This window comes from Gopherus flavomarginatus, chromosome 1 (assembly GCF_025201925.1).
Source record: "Gopherus flavomarginatus isolate rGopFla2 chromosome 1, rGopFla2.mat.asm, whole genome shotgun sequence".
In the NCBI taxonomy this organism is placed as follows: Eukaryota; Metazoa; Chordata; order Testudines; family Testudinidae; genus Gopherus; species Gopherus flavomarginatus.
The window spans coordinates 128745648-128753562 of NC_066617.1; positions in this window are offsets into that span (position 1 = coordinate 128745648).

Genomic DNA, 7915 nt, shown 5'->3' on the forward strand with positions numbered 1-7915 from the left:
TGGTGTCAGTGACAGCTGTCCCAATCAGCTTTGTGTTTTCAGCAATTTTTTTCTTTCTCCTGCAGACTCAATTTCCTTCACTTTATCCCTGTCATTAATGAAAAGTGAGGGTGTGGTTATTATTCCTTCTCTTAATACCCATTTCTGCTAGGCCAGAGCATAAGGTCGCATGTCAGTTTCTCTTCCACTCATGGGTGTTATCTGTCCCTTCAAAATGCTGAGGGAGTTTGTATCTTATAATGTATTTGTATTCAGTCTCTGTAAATACATACAATATAGTAGATCCATTATCCTCAGGAGAACATGAATAAGAGGATTTGCCTGTTTGACCAAATAATAGTTAGCACCTAGCGAGAAGGTCTAATGGCCATGGTATCTTGTTAATGAACTTTGACACATTATCATCTGTAAATACACTTCAAAGAATGAGGCCCAAATTCAGATATGATACAAATGGTGTTGTACATTAGACTCCCTTAAATCTAGATAGTGATGTGAAGGGGTGCTGTCTACGCAGCGGCTGTCTACACTACATCACTTCTGACTTTCTTTACATTTGTAGACTTGCCTCTGAACTTGGTCCGATGGAATAAATAGTGTATGAAAAATATTAGTTGAAATGACACACTGTTTAGGCAAATATCATTTGGGCATACAACCCTGATTGTGGTGTCCTGTATATCAGACAAGTCATTTTCCACAACTTTTCACATCCAGTGTCCTGTCCCATATAAAACACTGCACAGCTCAGCCATATTCTGAGTTATCCTAAAAGAGAATATGATGAATTCAAAAACAAAAACCAACCAACCAACTAACAAAAAAAAAAAGTAGAATGGTAAATCTGAACCAAAATCTCACATCCAGACAACCCCAAAATTTTGAAACATCCCTAGCTAAATTCAAACTTTGTAGTTCTGACCCATCTTTAATATTATTGTTTTATAGTTAACCATTCCTCAGACACTTTTGAGAGCTAGTTATTATTAATTACTATTTATTATCATTCATCAATGGATAATAGTCTTCAGAAGTCTAGGTTAAAATCTTTGGGTTTTAGGGCAAATACATATATTGATCTCTCTCTCTCTCTCTTTTTCATGTGGGGAAAGTTCCTGCTGTCTCGGAGAACTAGACTAATTTATCTAATAGGTGTCTTCTATCTCTACCCTTTGATGCTCTGAGTGGAAATAGTTATAATTGATTCATACCAAGTAACATTACTGGAAGCTTATAGTATTTGTTAGTTAAACAATCAAGGCCCCATATATAAGATATTGCCCTAAGGTACCATGTAGGGAAGTACGAGGGTATAAATTCCACCATTCCCTTGGGCAGCTGCATGTGGCTTGCCTGGCTCAGGCTCAGCAGGACTGCTTCTCCCACTCCACGTGCAAGTAGAAGGAAAGGGTGGGGGTGGAGAATAGGCGGTGCTGTGGCTTTTGGGTGAGCCAGGGTAGAGCTAGCTGGGTGTGAAGGAGAGAGTATGCTAGGCTAGCCCATTGCCAGATGCCACATAGTTCTCTCCCCCACCCACAGTTTGCACAGTACAAAGGAGCTGGGGGTGCCTCCGAGTCACAATTCCTTTCTGGAATTATTCCTGGGATGCCACAGCTACACACATCGTGCCATCCTCAGGGCTGCAAGTCAAGACTCTCAATCCAGCCCTTGTTGTTATGTGGAATTTCCAGACTGCAACTCTGAGACTAATTTGGCTCTCTTGGAGAATTGTTTTTAAAAATATCTGTATAAATATCTTTCTTTATTAACATATGAGATCTGTGAGTGGATTTATTTCCAGCAAAAAATACTGAGTGGAGAAAAAAAATCAGTGATTTCTGGAGTTATATATCTATATCTGTGGCCTTGTAATTCTGCGGAGAAATAGGAATGACTGTGTCATAGCAGTGCAAGCCCAGCTGTAACCTGTATTTTGACACTTATGTTCTGGACAAGAGAAAAATAAGTCAGAAGTTGCAAAATGGAGGTCATTTTGACTTTGTTGTGGTTGTTGGCTTCATGCTTTCTTTGGCATAGTAAAGAATAAAAGATGCACAATGTTTTACATTGGACAATATCTGGATATGAAAAAGCTGTGGGACATCACAGTAAAGCACACCAAAATTAGAGTTCCATGCCTCGAGATAAATGGTAGCATGTATCTGTGGCCTCGATTCACAAAAACATCTTATTTGGAAGGGCACTCAAGCACATGCTTAATTTAAGAATGTGTTTAATGTACACTTATAGTTAAGCCTCTGCTCAAGTGCTTTCCTGAATCAGGGCCTCTGTGCATAAATCAGTAACTGTTCTTCTTCTGTGTGACACTTAGATTTTCTCTACAACAGAAGATTTTATTACAATTAATCTAGAAAGTTCCATGTTATTAATCTTCAGATTTCTAAAAATAACTATATTAATTTCTAACATGCTCATGCAATGCTCTGAATGTTTCTACAACAGATTTTCCACTAGACGCACAGTATCAAGAACAATTAACAAATATGATAGTGTTTATAAATAATGAAGGGCCAAGCTTGGGCTCAATGCCTCTATTGAACTCAATATTTTGGGTGTGCAAGAAATGCAGGACTGGGTGAGAAGTGGTGAGCGTACAACAGTAGAAAGGGCTTTGTTGTTTCCCCATCTTGTAGCCATTGTCTAATTCTCTTTTTTTTAAAAATCCCCTACTAGATATACTTTCCCACTCAAGGATTTTATTACAGAGTAAAGTTTACAAAATACGTCTTGGTGTACTGCTACAGTTACAGTGACTGTCTAAATATGCCATATATAGTATATTTTTAAATTACAAGATAACCTACTAGCTTTATTTAACAGCTGATTAATATACTTAGGAGTTGCAAAACTCTTCCAATGAAAGCAGGTCAGCTGTTTTCTGACTGTTACATTTGTCATATAACCTACCGACTGCAAAGTGGAATGTATCTAAATAATTCCCATGTTGGGCCAGATTCTGCTCCCCTCACTATTCAACAAGAGTATCTTACTCCACAAATAGACCCACTGAAGCTCACAGGATTACTTGTGAGTAAAATGCTATCCAGCATGACTAGGGGGATCAGAATTAGGCTCATAACCATGAGAGAAGTGTCTGTATCAGGATAGAATGTTGCGTCTGACTGAGAGGTAAATTAGGATATGTCTGTGTGCTGGATTGTAAACCCAGGTCTGTGTGACCTGGGCTTGTTGGACTTGGTGTTCCAAGCCCACACTTGAGCATTCACACTGCATTATAAACCTAGGTTTGCAGTTGCTGGACCCAGGCCTTGCTAATATGTCCATACTGCACTATGCAGTCCTTCTGACTCAGGTCTATAGCTTGACCTGCATCCACACTGCTAAATTTCAGGGCTTGGACCTGAGTCTCAGTGGAACTTGGGCTCTGAGCCACCCTCCTAGCAGTATCCTAGGACCCGGGACCTGAGTGCTTGCTGACGTGAGTCAAACCGACTTCTGTATGGACAGAAGGGAGGCTAGGGATCAAACCCAAGTCAGAGCCTAGGCTTAGTGTGCAGTGTAGACATACCCTAATCTAAGGGCATGTCTATGCAGCTGCGGCAGGCCTGGGGCAGCTGACAGGCTCATAAGGCTCAGGCTGTAGGGCTATAAACTTGCAGTATAGATTTTTGGGCTTGAGCTGGAACCTGGGCTCTGAGACCCCAGGATGGAAAAGGGTCTTAAAGCCCAGGCTCCAGCCCAAGCCCAAACATCTATATTGCAATTTTATGACCCTGCAGCCCAAGTCCTGTGAGTCCAAGTCAGTTGACCTGGGTTCTGAGAGTCAGTGCCATGTAGACGTACCCAGTCTGAAGTGATTGGCTGAGAAGGGAACTATTTTCTTGAGTTTCCTTAGAAAAATAACATTACAATAGTACTTACTGCAAAACAAACTGCCTGTAACAAGATGAGCTTTATAGCCTATTCTGTTCGTGTCATCAGTCACAGTCACATGTCCTGAGCCTACAGCCCTCATACAAACAAAACGTCCCATGGAGTTCTCCCTGCATCTGGACTAGAGGAGTAGGCCCTAAGACTGGAATTTTCAAAGGGGACAAATAGTGTTAGGTGCCTAACTGACTTTCCGTGGGAGATGGAAAGGGTCCTAGCTCCCAAAAGCCCCTTTGAAAATCCCCACGAAAATTCTCTTTGCACAATCTGCATTTGTTGAAGTACTGTTCAAAGCTGGGAGAGAACAGCCTGATTTTTAAGATACTTACTGGATAAATATATATATTTAGGCACCTATTTAAAAATGAGAGAGTGAGAGAGATTCTTGATTCAGTAGACAAGCAAGCAGTCATTACAGTCAATCATGTAAATCCTCAGATGAATAACCCATTGAAATCAATAGCACTGTCTGCATGAATAAAGCAGGTGGGGTTTGGCCCCTTTATAAGAATATTCTCATTAATCAGCTATTTTACCTGAATCCAGGTGCTGAAAATCCTACTGACATTTTCTTTGAAAAAGAAACCTCACTTCAGATCTGAGTTGGAGGGGAAGGGGAGAATATATGTAAATAAATTATAAATATATCTACATCCTCTGCCTCCAACACACTCCTTTTGCAACACACAACAATGCAAAGAGAACATAATGTTGCCCTAACAACTGGGGATTCCTGGTTTAGCCAACTCTGTCATCTCTAGCCATGACCAACTCTGGAAAAAACCTTTACGTGCATTACCAACAAACATAAATATGAGCAGTTCTGAGCTGTTCTAACTTACTCCCCCAAGATCAGCATGGCTTTATTCCACTTTTGCCTGCCTCTTCAAATCCTTCTCCAAGCACAGATTGCCCACAGTTGAGGAACTGGAACTCAGAAGACTCCAAAAGAATATTTCCTTGTCTTTATAGATTAGTGGTCTGTTAAATTCAATTTAATAAATTATTTAACTGTATATTGATTTTTTTTCCACCCACTAGCTCGGAAAGAAACTGGGAATCAGGAAATCTAAGTCTATTCCCAGCTCTGCCCTGACTTTAGGTCTGACCCCGAGAATGCTACTTAAACCCTCTGTGCCTTAGTTTTCCCATCTAGAAAATGGCATAAATATAGTGACCCTCTTTTGTAAAGTACTTTGAGAAGTAAAGTGAAAAGCATGATATAAGTGCAAAGTATTTTCATAATTTTTTAAAAAGAAATAGGCCATGTTTATTATGAAATATTGTCACTAAGAAGATATAAAAGCTTAGTTTGAAAGACAACAAATATTTGAGGATAACTTTCCCAATTTTTTTTCTCATTTTCTCTTTCATTATTATTGTTTTAAGAGTATTTCCTAATCCTTCATTTAGGAAACAAGAACTCATGTCACTTGTTAGTTATGTGCATGTACGGTGTCTGAAATCACTTCATGACTAGTTTTCTTTTGTACACCTGTAATATAAATATCTGAAGAGGATATTGCTTTACCTATAAAACAAGGTGACATCATAATTGATTCATACAGCAAACACAGTTCATTGTTAAATGCCATAAAGAGTTGGAAATAGTGTAGTTTCCCAGAAAATATTGCCAATTTATCAAGGGAAAGACTTCCTTGATGAAACCTCAGCATGTGTAAGATCCTCTTTGGATACTTCAACATTTTGGTTATTCTCTCCAGCATGACTTGGTATCCTTCCAAGATGGCTGTGTTGGTTTCCCCCCCTCCACACACACACTTTCTGATGACTGCCTTCCTCTAAATTCCCCATTTGTTCTTATCATTCGTTCTAATAAAACATTCTCTTCTCTAACTGCTGGGCCAAAATTCTGATCCATTACGCCAGTGATTTAAATGGCTTTTCACCAGTGTACTGGAAGCAGAATGTGGTCCCTTGTGTTTGCTGGTTTCATAAGTACTGCTTGGCTACACATTTAAGTGCTTTGCGGGCAGGGGGCCAGGTTGCACAGGACACAAGTGATGACTGAATTTTGGCCAATATGTCATTCTTTACATACTTAGGCCTCAGTCTAGTGAAGTATTTAAGTACATGCTTAATGTAAGCACTTCAGTAATTCCTCTGAAGTTAGCTGAACTCCTACTTAAGGCCTTGCTTGCTGGATCAGGACATTATAGTTTGATACTTCTAATATCAATTTGGTAGCTGTATTTTGAGCAATTATGTATAATTTAAATGCATGTATGATTTCTTTCCATATGAGAAATATTGCACTCTGTTCTCAGTGGTAAAAGCATAGATTTTGTTTTTTAATAGAATGCTCATTACCTAGCTCTCGCTACTCCTGTATTGATATACAAGATCCTCAAGCATCCCTTTAATGTTACATGCCCCAATCCTGCTATGAAATCCCTGTGGATGGGGGGACTCCCATCCCCATATGGAGCCCCCAGTGAGGCTCTGCAAGAGGCCCACCTGCACAGATTCTATTGCAGGACCATGCCGTGTGTGTGTGTGTGTGTGTGTGTGTGTGTGTGTGTGTGTGAAAAATACCATTCACATGTACACTTCTGTGTATATTCTACCCATAAGCATAAATAAGAAAGTGCGATGGGGTAATAGGGTGATATAATGCTCCTTCCTTGGTTAATTAATAATGAAGTGTAGCCCTAGTAAATGTTAAGGTACCAGTAAATACTTTATGCTCCATCAATATCTGTACATAGTCGCTAGTTCTTGTTACTTTCCATAATGTATGCAAAAGGAATATATGTTTTTTTAAGATGAGTCCCTAGTGTTCCTATTCGTCAAATATTCAGTACCTTCCCTTGCCTTTTAAAGTTATGGCAAATTCTGGATTGCTTGAAATCCAGGAAACCAGCTTTGAATTTTCTTCATGTCACTTACACACTCTTTTTATATACACATAGTCTCCCCCCATCTACACACACACTCAGACGCACAGGTAGTAGACTTTGGCATGCAAAAATCACACACTTGCATACTGTGTGCACGGCACCCCACTGATTTATTCTGTTAGCTTCTGGGTGCTGATAACATAGTTGTAGTGTGGTGATCAGCTTGTGCCTGTTAATTTCACATTCACACATCAAATCAATCCCCCATGTGCTCAGGCAGCCCCTACCTAGACAATGGTTTCCTGCATATCAATTAAGTTCACACAAGCAGTGATTTATGATTACATATGCGCAGTTGTCATGTGCACAGCCAGCCCCAGCACAGGCAATCTGCTTCTGCATGTTGGCAGTTCACTACCCCCCTTGATTCCCCCTCTTCTCTGGGCTATATGTGGCATTTAGAAGCTCTGACAATCTGCTTCAAATGTTTTCCATATTTGTTCAGCCTCCTTGATTCAAATACCAGGAACAACTCAGCCAGCACAAAGCGAAGCATCAGGGGCACACACAAAAAAAAAATCCCCACCTCAACACGCCCATCAACCAGAAAAAAAAAAGTTCATCAACATGAGAAAAGAGGAGAAGAAACCTCAGAACAACACGTCCCTTAAAAACCAGAACCAGGCAGGGAAGGCACCTGAAGAGGAGAAAAGCACCGATCCAGCCAAGCAGCAGGAGCCAGCAATGAAGAAGAAAGCCAAGGGGGATCCCAAAACGGGCCAGGAGGAGGAATCCCACACTTGTTGTGGCTGCCGTTTCCCGCTGCTGGTTGCTTTGTTGCAGCTGGTGCTAGGCATCTCTATAACAGTGCTGGGCTTCATTATGGCAGGCATCAGCTCTTCTTTACTAGTCAGAGACACTCCATATTGGGCTGGGATAATTGTAAGCATAAAGTCTGTTTCTACATAAAGTGCATTTGCCAACATTAATGCAATCTGCATGATGCTACACTTAATACTAACCAACTGCATGTCCTACACCAGATATGAGCTAAACTAACTAGAAATATTCCTGCAATTATATGTCTAATTTACTGTCCCAAGGAAACTGCTGTTACAGTATAATATAATCCTTCATATTCC